We start from the raw sequence: 16,074 nt of genomic DNA, 5'->3' as shown, positions 1-16,074 counted from the left end.
CTCTATTGATAAGAAGGAATAAATATTCAATAGGTAGACAATCGACTTAATTAGTCTATCAATGATGACTTATATATCACCACGACCCGATTAGCGGTACTCAATCTCAACATCCATTCCAATACAACTCTCACGCTTGTAATCGGCTCATTACTCGCAGAATCATTCCTGCATTACTATGGTCCACCACTGACCTACTGTAGTCATTCATTTTCTATGAAATCTTAATAGCTAACCATACGGAGTCCATACATGTCGTATCGAATTCTTCTAAGGAGGCAACATAATCACCATTCCATTATTCATGAAGAACACTCCTGAACTTGGCATACATATGACATGAAGCAGATAAAATTGTAGAAGAGTTTGAATAAAAGCAACGATATCAGGTTAATACCATTATTAACCATATGTCTTTATTAGGAGACATGAAGCTCAGAGGTTCATTTAGTCCTTTCGTAACATGGTCCTGGCTTATCTCAAGATAGGACCTTCTAAGATAGAAAGCCCGCTCACGGCGATTACATGAATTAAATCTTTACCAAACTACTATTACGGTTGAGTACCGCACAATCATCAAAAGGAATGTCAATCTTTCACACCATAATACAACCTTCACAAAATTAACCATTATCACTGTATTCCTCTGGCACGAGCGCCGATAATTGTCCTCTTACACTTAAAGTGTTGGCCACCTCTTTGGCCTTTCCTGATAGTAAAATTTCCTTACAATCAATGTCATTTTAACCACCTCCAACTAAATTTTCTACCTCATTTCAATCACTGCTTATGTGAAAATGCTTCTCTTAAGTCCTGGTGAGAAAAAAAATCACCAATTTTCCATAAGTCATTGCCTTAGTCTTTAGATGTGAACATTTCCACGACTGACTCTCGATCATACTTAGGACGTCTCTTATCTTGGGTCCTTCTTGTTTTCACCAATCTCAACCCTCATTGGATCGATCTATACTTTCTATAGTTCAACACGTGCCCCACCTGGCATTATTATAATTACGTCATATTTCCTTCTTCAAAATTTCTATTCTTGAGAACTTTGAATATTACCTTTCTCCTTGTAAAAACTCTAAGGTTATCCTTAAATCGTTCCTCCTATATTCCCTAGATACAGGCATATCAAAATATCATTTACTAATACTAGAACCATTGTTTATACACTTCTGAAAAATTTCTCCACTGATCCTTAAAGGTTGTTGTTACCTTAATCCTTTCTAATTCATACTGTCAAAACTCATATTGTCCCTATTAAGGGCGAAATGCCAACCTTTATGCATTCCCCTAGGGTTCATCTTAAGTTATCGAAGTTATATCCTTAATTCCACCTTTAAAAAGGTACTTGCATCCTTCCATGGATAAATCAAGTCATATATCTTTGATAGATTATCTTATTCAATCATTCCCACCTCGATAGTCTATACCAATTTCACAATAGCATCCTTATTCATTCTAAGGTCAACCCTTATGGCCTTCAAAAGATAACAATGGTTACCCGCTTTTCCTTCCTAATTTGGTAATGACAACAGGGATGTTCAGGAAGATATTGGTCATGTTCAACGTGAACTTCTTCTTAATAATTCCTCATTTACTTTTGTTATTTATCTCAACAGTCATCTCAATGTTGGGATATCTTTCATACCTGGTGTCTCCCTTTCTGGGTATCATGCCCCCGGTCATACACTTCACATTCTTGAAGGTCACTTCCTTCATTCAATTTTACTAATTTCTTACTTTCTTGTCTCCTCAGTCTATCCGCGTCTCATTATTTATCCTTCAAACTATCTCAAGGTTTCCTTGACTCCTCCCAACTTACAGGGGATAAACTATATGTATCTCTTATACCTTCAACCCTCAACTTTAACTCTTGGTGAATCACCCTCATCCTGACGATTACATACTTTTCTATTTTTATTGCTACGAGTCTTTAGGGTTTCCTCATATCCAACTCCCTTATCATTCCTCAAACTCTATTGTCTTTATTTTCCTTTCCACTTCAGTTTCTTTTTTTTTATTTTCTTTTCTATTACAATCATTTCATGAACCCACTACTCATTGACTTCAAACATCACGTCGTTCTGGGATTCTTGTCATCAGAACGAATCTTGACAACTTTTACAACTTAGCTTCATAATTAATCGTACTCGTCCGCCTTTGTTCTGGCTCTAAAGCTTTTACACTATCTCCATAACCTTGGGAATTACTTTCCCGAAAACAATTGACTGAACTTTAATCAGTTTATTCTAACCTCTGGCTCCGTGCCTTTCTTGGTCTTTCACCAGCGGGTGGCCTCTCTCTTAGAAGGGTAAGTGACAAAAATAGTCTTTTGTGATTCGTCCATCATTTAGAATCTCAAATGATTCCTATATTTCCTTTAGCCAGGCTCTCGCCTCTACTAGGTTTGCTTGTTCCTTGGAACTCTGAGAGCTTAGCAACTTAAAGGTCCTGAAAGAATTTCCCACCGCACTGTCTCCTCAGGGTGGTGGTTGGGGATAATAGTCTAAGTTCTTTTTAGACAGTTCCATGAATTGTCGTATAGGAGTACCGTCTCGGGTCTCCTTTCCTTACTCGACTTTCTGTTTCCTTAGTATGAAATGTTTCATCCTTCTCCCATACTTGGGGTTATCTTATACGTTAAAATCCTTGTTTTCCACTTCATTATGTTATGGGCTCCTTCTTTCTTAATGGCAACCTCCCTGACTATCACATTCGGGGTTTGCCCTAAATCTTATTCCTCGAGCTATGGATTTCATCTAAGATCTCGTCCTTAAGCCCTTGAACGTTTGGAACCTAAATTCTGTAGGAATACCTCATTATTCCCTTATCATCTTTCTCAGTATTAATCTCTTCTCCAGTCATTGGCTTTCTGCCTTCATTCATCATTTTTTTGGCACCATATGATCTTTTCCATTTTTTTTTTCAAAATCTCTTATCAACTCTCCCAAAGACATTATCATCTTGAGTCTCTCCTTTTTACTAAGGGCATCAGCCACCACATTGGCTTTCCCTGAATGATAAAGAATCTCCCAATCATAATTCTTGATTAGCTCTAACCGCTTCCTCTGGCGTATGTTGAGCTCTTTCTACGTAAAAATGTACTAGAGCTCCTATGGTTTGTGTAAATCTTGCACTTCTCTCCATACAAGTAGTGCCTCCAATCTTTAGGGAAAAACTATTGCCACGAGCCCAAGCTCATGGGTGGGGATATCGAATTTTATATTCCCTTAATTGTCTTGACATATACGTGAATACCTTGTTGTGCTGTATAAGAAGCACCCTAATTCCTTATGCGAAGCATCACTACACATCACAAAATCTCCTATTCCATCCGGCAACGCCATCATAGGGGCCGTCACCAATCTTTGCTTCAGTTCTTGAAAGTTGTTCTCGTATTTCTCTGTCCATTTGAACTTCTCAGTCTTACGAGTAAGCGCGTTAAAGGGGCTACTATCTTTACGAACTTGAACGAACCTCCGGTAGTAACCGGCCAATCCTACCTCTGGTAGTCGCCCTAACCATAGTCATCAATTCTTCAGTGGTCCTTTATTCATTCGTGTCAGGATCCTCCACGGGATTCTTCTCAGCAATAATCCCTTCTAGGACAACATCCTCAACCGCTACATCCTCAATATGAACATCATCCGGTCCCTCGTTAGGACGTTATATCGGATCCATAATCTGATCTCCAATAAGTAATAAAACATCATCGCGTTATTGCTCCTCAACCTCAGGGTTCGGAGTCCCGCTACCATATACGATAACAAACTACGCTTCTATCACGATATTTATAAGGGTTCCCATAAGGGTTTTAACTGTCAGTACTACGTTAGGTAGTCCGACTATGAACTTGGCAAGAGTTCTTATTATCTTAGTGAACTTATTATTTTAACGTCATATCATCTCTGAGGTTTATAACGCTTAGCTCTGATACCATTTCTGTAACACCCCCAAATTCGGGATCGGGGATTCGGGTTGTCACGAGTTCCATTTCATTTATCAATACTTAATCTTAACAGTCAACCAACTACTGAGTACTGTGACCCCATAATATACACACACACATACCACAAGTTATAGTCTCAAAGATGAATATCAAAAATAACACAAGTCATTTTATTCCATAATTATAAACCATTACACCTTAAAAGGGTTTCTGAATAAATTTACATTTCTTTGCCATTATTACAATTCATAAAGATACATAAGTCTAGTACATCAAAACTTGAAAGCCTAGCCTATTGGTAGTTCCTACCTCAGCTACAATGACATCAACGCCTATAGGAAACTGTGGAACGTTTCCTATCCGCTCGCAAATTAGGAGCTTGGTCCTGTTCATCTTGTCTGTCTGTTGTTGTGTGATGAAAAAAGAAAGCAAGGGTGAGCAACAAGATCACCGAAATAATATGTATAATAATTAACAATATATGAGCATTCTCATAGTACTCATGAAAGTCTTGGTCAAGAAGAAATGAACCAAGTTGATATCTTAACGCGACCAAGTCGCAAAATATTCAGTATATATATACCTATATACTTTTCACAATCTTTGAAATCCTCTGACATGTATAATATACACAGAGTTCCAGTTTATAAATGTATAAAAATATCGTTGCAAGGTGATCTCATATATCTAACCTTGTCTCAACATTTTTCTGAAAATCTTTGACATGCACAAGATAATTATTTACTAGATATATGTTTAAAAGATGAAGTTACAAGATACTCCAACATACTTATATCTTTTCCGAATACTACTTGAACTACCACCGTTCAATGTATAAATAGTTCATCCCATAGATTAAGCTACAAGACAAAACTTGTATAGAATCAATCTTTGAAATATCATCAAAATGAAATGAAGTTACGAGATACTTAATTTGATGAAAACATCATTTTGAAAACTCGACCCTGCCAACACTCAACAATCGCCCAGCCGTAGCCTTTCTATCGAAGTGCTCTGGGTAGTGTTGCAAAAATATCCAATTGGATGATGAACTCATTACGGGAGTTTGCCGCGCCAGGAAGACCACTCACGATGATCAGTCGCAGTAGTGCAACTCCACCATTTTCTACATGTAGAGGAGAACCTGTCGGATTTACTTGTCAACCGAACCCTGGACTCCTAAGGAATGGACCGTCTTAACGGAACTTCCAGACCATTTGGGCCAATATAATAAGGCTGGGCCGGCGCCACTCGACCACTTACGCCACTCCTAGTTCAGATGAAATCCATGACTCTGAAACGTAAAGCTTGTTCCCCCTTTCCCCAAGTAGAAACTTGTTGATATGGATCCACCAAGAAGTCGTATCTAGTTGGAAAGGAAAACTCACCGATATTTCCCAGGCGGTGCCTGTTAATGGATTAACTTGTTCCAAGAATTTTACTTCCCGAGTGTTGGGTAAGTAATCAAAAACTCTTCTATCAAAACAACAACCTTGTTGCGAATATAAAATACACCACAGAGCCGGATCCCTGAGGTTTTGAGCGAGTATTTAAATCCCCTTCGAAAGGAAGATCTTAAATATAAAAAAAATGAGTTTTGGGATTCGCCCTAACCTTTAAAAATCATTTTGAAGACTCGAAAACATTTTTAAGAATGTTTGGAGTAATGCTGATTTAGTAAAATAAATCAGTCCCGATATATTAGGAAATATCTAAATATTATTATTTAAATAATATTCCCATAAGGATAATCTTTATAAAAATAATTTGAAGTAGAAGTTTTAAAACTCATTCTTGAAATGAATAATAAATAACCAAAGATATACTTATACGAAAGTACGATCTTTATTTGAATAATCAAAAGTGAGTTTGATTATCGACACATTATTCTTTAATAAAATAAAGAATAATAATTAGTAAATAATCGGAGTCATAAGTCCTCGAATGAATATTCAAAATAATATTCATTAATCAAATAGACGGAGTCATAAGCCCTCGAATGAATATTCAAAATAATATTCATTAATAAAATAAAGTTATCGAATAAACCTTATTCGATTCATAGTTTTGAAAACTATATCTATATATATATAAAAATATATATATAATATACTCGGGAACATCGACTCCCGGTTTTAGAAAATGTTCACATTTGGGTCCCCTATACTAAGGGTATACACAACTACTGCTTATCTCTAGCATAGGTATTATGCAACTTATAAGCAATTGAATCAACAATATATATCAAGATTACGAAACAAACATGCATATATACCATATCACATGCTCCAATATATCGCAAGATTTACTAATTAACCACCATGCATTTATCACAAGATAATGCATATACATATGTATACATCACAACAACAGTATAACGGGTAGAAAACTTGCCTGAGTGTTCCCGGATAGACTTAAGCTTAGAGTGGGTCCGATAACCTATGAACAACAACTTAAGTCGGAATTAAACCCCGGTCGCTTAAGAAACTAGACTTTAACCAATTGAACCCTAATGTTCGCTTATGGTCACTCCTACGCTTAACGAATCACATAAGTCATTCGAGTACCCTCAGCTCCACCATTTTTAATAAATTAACCATTAAGAATTTTAAGGCGATTCTTTCGCGAGTACTCTACCAACTGCCTAATCCACTTTAAATAATTGTTTCATACTCCAATTAGTCATTTAAGGGCCTTAACCAATGTCTCAAAGTAAAGTGAGGGGTAAAGGTTCGTTCATGAAACGCCGTTACTTAAAACGGTCGTTTCTCCTAAACCGTAAATCGGATCTAAGCGAACCACATACCAAAACGAAGCTTACGACATAATCTAGCTAAGCATGGCAAATTTAAAGATTGGTCAGTGAGTTATCTGGTCCGAGATTTATGTACAACAGTCTAAGGAAAACGGGCATTATGACGGCTATATTTACGAGTTTTCCAAGTTTCTCACTACACCAAAACCTCACCAAACAACCCACAATTATTAACACATCAAAACCTCAACTACATAATACTATACCAGTCCTTATTCTCCAGATTCTTCATCTCAACCAACCACAATCAAGTTCTATTAACTATAACAAGATTCATTCACTAAATCACTCTAATTTCAAATCAAACTACTAATAATCAAAGATCATGCTTCTCATTTTGAAAACCAACCATCAAACTCACTAATAGTAAAATTAAAGGCTATGGTTTGAAGTTTATACCTTCCTTGGTAGGAGTTAAGTTGCTAGGAAGCCTTAGGGAGCCTCCTACAAGCTTGATCTTTCCAAAGGAATCAAGAACACAAAGTTAGGCTTTAAAATTTCTAAAAGTATGATTGAAAGAAATGTAAAAATGAGGGTCTTACCATGCTTATTTGGACGATACTTGTGAACCAGAGTTGTAGGCCATCTCAATACCTTTCCAACGAGCTATAGAACACAACATTTGAGTAAGTATTGAAGGAGATATGACAATTTCAAGTTGCTGGGTTTGTTTTGGCCGAGAGCTTCTCTTCATGGGAGCAAAGTCAAATTTTTAATTTTTGTGTTATGATATTTTGCTTGGTTGATTTCCTTTTTGGCTTGGCAAATTTTGATCTTTTACCATGGTAACTTTTGTATGGCCAAAAATCAACCAACAACACACTTCTTTTTGTCATGCTTATGTCACCATGCTTGTGTCACCTTTTTAACACATGTCCTTTCCTTATGGTTTGATGATATCACAATCCTTGGCTTCTTGTACAAGCTTGTCTCTTGGTCGCTTATTTGTTTTACGGTTCGCTTAACTTTCGTTCTCGTTCGTCGTTTGAGAGATCATATCTGGGATCTTATTACTTGGATTCCCCTAAACCTTTCTCAATATTTTATATACCTTTTATGATCCTCTCTTATAATCCTTGAATTTAAATCCTTTTAATCATGTTACCTTATACTCATTTCTTTCGGTATCTTGTGGATTTTCGAGAAAAATCAAAGTGTCCGGATTCGAATTTTAACGACCTTTACATACACTCATTTTCTTTATGGAATACTAATACAATCTTAGAATTTCCATAAAAGTACTCCTATATAGCGTGGTATGATAATTTTCCTTCATCAGCATCATCAGCAAAAGTTACTATTTATCCGTGTTTCAAAAATTCCAAAAATTGGGGTTATTACATAATACCTCACCTTTCACTCACAAAAGAATTACGCTCATGAGTAGGTGTAGTGTATCACTCAACCCATCATATACATAAGCACGATTGACACTTCACATCGATCTAACTATAATACAACATGCATTGTTAGGTAATGAATCACACACAGAGGGTGGGTGAATGTGTTTTTCTGATTTTAGGCTTTTCTTGAAAGTTAATGGTTAAACAAAGTAAATTAAATCTTGTATAGAAAAGTGTTCATGCAGAATTTAAACTTGCAGAAAATAAAAAACACAAATCTTCAAAACTCACTTAATTTTTATATTAAAAATTAAGATTGTTTTGCTACAAAATTTCTAAGCTCTTCGATGTTAAAGAGCTCAGCTTCTTCTTGAGAGTGATACAAGAGATTTTATCTAAATTATTACTTCTAACTAAAGGACCAGTGTTAACTTTATAACTCAGTTAACTGCTGGTTTACACAGTGGATAATAAACATGCTATTAGCTTTTCTAAACTGTCACTTGTCATTTCTATTTACAGAAAAGCAAATCTTCCATTTCTGGCTTAGCATATCTTTAACATCCCGTGTTCACTTTAATCTTCCTCTGTCAGTTAATCTTTGCCATTGATCTTGCACACTTTTCAAGCTGCTTTTTGTAGACTTGTCAATCCAACTGTTGGATTGTTTGTTGATTGTTTATCTTGGATATTGAACTTGTTAGGTCACACACACTGTAGAAGGGGGTTGAATACAGTGTATAACATAATCAAATCGAATTTAAAGAACACAAGTAATAGAAAACAAACTTTATTAAACTATGTTACACTGTAGAACTGTCCTCTCTCAGTGATGAACAAATATCACGAGAGCTTCTAGGGTTACAATAAATAATATTCTCAATAATGATAACACTTATAGTGTAAACCCTATGTCTGTGTTTATATACTACACAGTTACAAGATAATCGCTAATTGATATGGAATATAATTCTACTTCCTAAAATATATCAATCAGTTATCTTTTCTTCGAAGTATTCCATTCTTCACAGAATTCCTTCTTCATGCATATTTCTTCTTACGTTTGTCTTGATCTTCTTTCCTTTCAATCAGTTGCCTTCCTTATCTGAAAGTTTCCTTTAAGTCCTGAAATTATCTCCTGATAAATATCTCCTGAACCTTAAGTACTGATAACTTAAGTTCTGACTTCAGTATAAGTGCTGATTTCAGTTAAGTACTGATTTGTCCTGTTCAAGTAAGATCTGAAAACTAAACACAAATCATATTAGACATGACATTATCAAATATATCTAACAATCTCCCCCAACTTGTAAATTAGCATAATATACAAGTTTAACAGATATTTGATGATGTCAAAAACATTAAGTACAAATGCATGAGAATTTGACTAGATAACTACAACTTACAGTCCTTAAAGCTTTACCAACTTTAACTTCTGATAACAACTTCAGTCTGTATACACATCAGAATTTGAGCAGTTGTAGATCTTGACTTGGCTTCACTTTCTGATCTCTTCGATGTCAGGAGTTGTTCTGAGATAGTTCTTTAACAAACATCTCTCAGCATATCTGAGTTCATCAATCATCTTCCTTTTAGCATCTTTGAGTTCTGCAGTATCTTCACCAGTTTGGAAGATAGCATATCTGAGATCATTAATTTTTGCTTTTCTCAACTCCTGATCTAGTCTTATGACATAAGCTTTGTCAGACTCTAGATTGAATTCAAGTCCCTTAATACCAAGATATGTTCTGATCTTTGCAGTATTAGGCTTCATATCAACAATATCACCCTTGTGATCTCTGTACTTGGGACAGTATGTGCTGTCAGACTTTACAAAATAAAGCCTTTTCTGTCTCTGAATTTGAGTCTTCAAATAATTTACAGCACTTTCTGTTATTCTGTCATTCACTTGAAGTAAGAATAAAACATGTTCTAGTTCCTCAAAATACTTCAGTGGTATAGCATTTTCCCTTATATGGTAAACCCTTCCATCTGTCATGAAATATAACAAGATGTGTTCTTTTAAGAAGGTATGGTAGACCATCTGTACAGATTCTAGTTGATTCAATCTTTCAGGAGTTGCTCCAATACCTGGTTCACTTAAGGAAGTTGGATCATTGGTTGTGTTTTGCACTCTTCTTTCATCAGCACTACCCAATTCAGATTTATCTCTTGCTTCCTTTCCAGTAACCACTCTTGCTTCAAAACCACTTGCTGCAGTCTTCAAAGGTTGAGTCTGTTTAGCTTTAGTGAATCCTGGTAGGAGTAACTTTGAGGATTTAACATGAGCAATGTCAGAGGTTTCCTTTGACTTATCTTCTGATATCAAGCCAACTTGAGCTATGTCAGTGGTTGCTTGCTTCATTGTTATATTAGAACTAACTATATCTTGACTCTGAACAACTTGAGCCATGTCAGAGGTTGTCTTAGAAATCTTCCTTGAATTCAGAGTAAGATTAACATCTTCATCAAAAATTTCTTTATCCATAGGAGGCACATAAACCTTTACAGGTTCACCAACTTTTTCTTTGCCCTTGAACCATGGATCTATCTGCAATTTTGATTTGGCCTTGATTGCCATAGGATTTGTCCTTTCTTTTATCACAATGCCTTTAGCCGTAGGAAGTTTCTTTTTAACAACAGAAGCTTCAGATTTGGAGTTGACCTTTTCTAACTTAAGTCTAGCTTCTTCTTCCATTAGACTCTCAAAGTCCATTCCTGGATTTTCTTTCAGAAATAACTGTCTTGAAATTTCTTCATCAAGTTCCAAAAGTTCTTCAGAACTTATCCTTTTACCAGTATCAGAAGTTATTCTTCTCCCAGTATCAGAACTTGTTCTATGCCTTATAGTTCCAGCTCTACTTGATGAGAGACCTCTACCTTGACCATGACCTCCACCCATTCCAGAGTTTCCCGGGTCATTACCATCATCCTTTTTCTTCAGTGTCTTATCAGGATTGCATTTGGACTTAATTACTTTCTCCCCCTTTTTGGCATCAGTAGGTAAAAGAAGAGAGAGAAGCAATTCCACTGAGGATTGGATTTCATTGAGTTGATTTTGCTGAGAAGCTTGATTTTTCAAAATTTCATCAATCTGAGACTGTTGCTTCTCTTGGGTTTTCTCAATGTTGGTAATTTTGTCAAAGGAAGGTTTGAAGTAGTTTTTCTTTTCAAGTTTCATAGTCATTTCTTGCTTGAGTAAAGCTTCTTGAATTTTATGCACCTCGGCATGAGTTGTTGAGTGTTGACCTTGAAGGTGTCTAGTACTCAATGCAGTTACTCTCAGCTGTGTCTTGAAATCATCATTAACTAGCATCTCATCAGCTTTTGCCAAGTGCTCAGCAAGAATTCTTTCAGTTGGAACAAAGGTAACTGTGTTCCACTCCTTAGTCCACTCATGTCCTCTAGGAGTTTCACGCCAAGGTACTGGTGCTTCCCCTGTAACAAACTTTTTGACTATCTCAGCTTTTGAAGGAGCTTGTAGAGATGCATATCCAGAAGGACCAGCTGTATCAGCATCAAAATTTATAGCAGCATTACCAGTAGCATCAACATTTGCAGCATCAGAACTTACAGAGTCAACAGCTTCAGCATCTTCTGATAAAAGAACAGTATGAGAAGCTATGGAGGCTTCGACATCATCCTCTAAGGGCTGATCTCCAACTAAGTTGTGATCAACATCCATATTTTGATGCTCACCTAAAATCTGATCTTCAGTATCTAGATGCAGAGAAGGTGTTGTAGGCAATTCTGGATTAATATCAGCATCAGGAATTGGTGTTGTTGTTGGAGTGACTTGAGTTGGTGGAGCTTCTAGATACAAAACCCGAGGCACTTCCAAGTTATGAATGTCAATTTCATCACTCGGCCCCTGGGTATCAGCATTTACTGGAGATACTGGAGGTGTAGGAATGTGAGTAGATTCTGGCTCATGTAGTGGTGAGTGATGAGTAGCATGAGGGTCTGAATCAACACTAGGAAAATTGTGAGCTTCAACAGGGTCTTGTGAGATCAGAGATTCCTGATCTCCTTCCTTAGCTGCTGCTTCCATTCCTTTACCAGAATCTTCAGGCCTTTTTGCCAATGTTTTGAATCTTTTAGCTTTTAAGGTGACTTTAGGAGCTGTATCATCAAAATTATGCTTTCTAAGCCTTTTTAGATGCCTAGAACTCCCAATATCAACATCCTTCTGAGAAGAGACCTTCTCAGCTTCTTGAACAACAGGTTTTGATACAGGAACATGTTCCTCATCATCTGATTCATATCGCAGAATGAATCTCCTTCTCTTCTGTTGTGTCTGAGGTAATTTCTTAGTCCTCTTAGGTTTGGAAGATGAAGGCTGCACTGTAGGTTCTGAAGGTTGAGGTTAAGAAGTTTGTGGTGGTTGAGTAAAGGTGGTAGGTGCTGATGGATGAGGTTCAGATGGTTGAATATCAGGATATAATGCAGTGTACTTAACAGGATCATAGGTTATTAAGGCTTGTTTGACAGATAAAGGAATTAAGAGGGGTCTTAACACAGCCTTCTTATTATCAGTAAATAATAAGTCAGTAAAAGCTCTTTTAGCTATTCTGAATGATGAAATTAATTCACCATAACCTTGGGGTTTATTATCACAACAGAAACTATAAATAAGCTGACAGAATCTAGCAAAATAAACAGTAGATCTATCTTCATGCATTCTGTCCCCAATAAAACCTAAAACAGCACTTGCATAGTCAAAATTATTTCAATTTATAAGAGCATACCCGATTTGTTGGCTGAATATGGGAATTGCATCAAAATTGGAACATTTGTTTGCAAAAGCTTTAGTTATGCAATCAAAGAAGAAACTCCATTCCCTCCTTATGAAAGATCTCTTCAACTGGCCCAGCTTTGCCAATGTCCTTTCATATCCCAGACTGGCCATCATGTTTTGAAGAACTGGTTCGTCAACAGTAGAATAAACACAGTTCTCAGGTAGCTGTAGTGCTTGGCAAACCGTAGACAAAGTCACAACATACTCATCCTCCCCTGATGTAAAAATAATACTTGGGGACCCTTGAGCACCACCATCATCATACACACCGCTTCTCCAGAACTCCAGTACTTGAGTACCAGAAACTGCTTCGGGTTCAGTCAGAGCATACCCAATATCAGAACTAGCAAGAAAGTCCCAAATGAAGTGAAGTTCAGAGGGTGCTTCTGACTTGCTAAGAATAGCAGAGAAGTTATTAGGAACAAACGTAGCTCCATCGAAAATTATGTCCTTGGGTGCCATGAGAATTCGTGAGAAAGAAGATTGCCTGTAAGGTGTTTGAGAAAATGTCTGTATGAAAAATCGTCAGTAGATGAGAGAGAATAAAAGTAAAAGGAGAGAGATAAAATATGAAAGTAAATAAAGATTTTACAATCTTTTCTCTCTTTTACTTATACACGGTAGAAAAAGTAACCGTTGAGACACTTGTCAGACATGCAGCAGTAAAAGATAATTAATGGGCACGGGTATTCAGTAATCATTACTTATCACATGCAGTTTTTCAAGGAAAAATCGTTCACTTACCAAGTAATCCCATTAATCAAGGTAGTTCAGTTTTATTTTAAAATTTAAAACTGTTCCCACTTAATAAATTTTTATCACTGCGTGACCAATATTCTGTAAAAATATGACCAATGCGAGAATGACCATTAATAAACCAAGTAAACAAATACTTCCACGTCAGAATCAGAACTTGATTTGTATCAGAGCTAAAAAGGTCATCAAAATATGGTTAGTATCAGGATTTAAAATGCTATCAGAATATCAAACGACTCAGAGACAAAATCTTGCATAAATATAAAATTTCATTAATATATTGAGCAAATACATTTCATGAAATTTAAATTACAAGCTCAAAAGTACAAGATTGTCCTAAGCTGTAATTATTTCTTCTTCCTACTCTCAACAAAAAGAACAGCGAGACGAATGATTCGCTCCTGCTGTCGGAGAGCTTCCCTCCGTTCCTCTTCCAGACGCTCAAGATGGCGATGGTACTCCATGTAGAAGAACAAGAGGTCTGTGAGGACCTCTTGGGGAACTGAGTCTGAGACATCATCAGGAATGGCAGTGTCATGCCATTCCTGCTTCCATTCAGGACATCTCAAATTGATAGTGAAAGTGTCATAGTTCAGAACTAAGTTAAAGTGAACGATGGTTGTGATGAGTGAAAAAGAGATGAGTTTGAGAGTTTGAGAGAAAATGAGAGATGTGTTGGCTGGAATGAGGTGTTGGTTTATATAGCCAATAGAATGCCAAGAGACGCGAGGAAAGTTAAATGGTTATAGGTAGAAATAATTCTACCTCTTCTCCCTAGACTGATGAGAATAAAAACAACCATTGGAAGTTTAAAATAGGATTTAATGCGCACACGAAACAAGTAAAAATTATCGTGCATAGACGTGTACCACTAACCCAAATTATGTTGACTGTTAATATCTCACCCAAACATATTCTGATTTTAAATAAGACTGTTTCAGATTTTAATTAAAAATAAGTCAAGTAAAGAATCAGAGTTTATTAGCAGAACTTAGACTTATATCAGAAAGTCATCAGAACATGATTCCTTAACTCGAAAAGTGAATGCCTATTTCTGTAATTCTTCACACAAATTCTGATTTCGTTTCTTCAGAACTTAATCATCAGAACTTCCATCAGAACTTGTCCTCAGAATTTATGCAACTGACACTGAAACGTTCATCTAAAACAACAGTTATCACCACAGTAATTTTCATCATTCATATGGAGTGTATGTGTGTGCAGTAAGCTAAATATCAGATAAAAGTTTAAAGTCTGATTCACTTCAGTACATCTTAGAAATAAGGCATAACTAAGAACTTTGCTCAAAATCTGTCATGATTCTGAAGTCTACTTTAGAATGAGTTCATGCATGAGTCCACCTCAACTGTTTTGTGCTCATTTTATGCATCTTTTGAAATTCCATTTTACAGTGGCTTCTCAGTGTAAGTGAGTCATGACTGCTTATCAGAATTTATGCTATTATCAGAGTATTTCTCCAGTAATCATAGAGTGTGAAAAGTCACCAAGAAAAATATTTATTTTGCTTTTGTGATGCATATTACTTAATACCAGCAATGCACTTGGGTCTTCCCTTCCACAGTTTTTACTCTAGATCTCAAAGGAGTACCTGATTTTAATTATTTTTTTTTGATTAGTGAGGTTTATCAGCACTAGTACATCCACTAGATTTACTAACATCAGAACTTAACAGATAAGAAGCATTATTCTAATTTTTGACTTAGTAATAAGATACACAAAGTGAACTTAACTAAGCTCAATATCAGAATTTGCTTGTGTTAAAAGATTTCCACATAAACAATTACTTCAAACATGGGATCTTTAGTATATTAAAGACTACTAGGTTAGCATCTAGAACAGTTATCCTCATTGGATTGAATAATCACAGAAACATTCATATCACTATCAGAGTTTAGAAATTCACATCAGACAACAATCAGTACTTAAGCAATTTTTAATTAAGCACAGAATACACAAAGATAGTAATATCTGTAAATACTGATCATAAAGTCTGATGTATCAGAACATAAACTAAGCAGATTTAGAAAAATAACTTGAAACCATTCCAAGTTCATTTACCAATATTGTAAAAGTAGCTTCACACAGTGGTTTTGTGAAGATATCTGCTAGTTGTTAATTTGTTGGAACAAAATGCAATTCCAATGTACCTTTATCCACATGTTCCCTTATGAAGTGGTACCTAATGCTGATGTGCTTTGTCATTGAGTGTTGAACTGGATTACCTGTCATATCAATAGCACTTTAATTATCACAGTAAATAGGGATTTTAAAATATGTTAACCCATAATCCAGTAACTGATTCTTCATCCAAAGAATCTGTGCACAACAACTTCCTGCAGCAATGTACTCTGCTTCTGCAGTTGATGTGGAAATTGACTTTTATTTC

This window comes from Apium graveolens, chromosome 7 (assembly GCF_009905375.1).
Source record: "Apium graveolens cultivar Ventura chromosome 7, ASM990537v1, whole genome shotgun sequence".
In the NCBI taxonomy this organism is placed as follows: Eukaryota; Viridiplantae; Streptophyta; class Magnoliopsida; order Apiales; family Apiaceae; genus Apium; species Apium graveolens.
The sequence above is the reverse complement of the archived record's forward strand: the minus strand, read 5'-3'. Positions refer to the sequence as shown.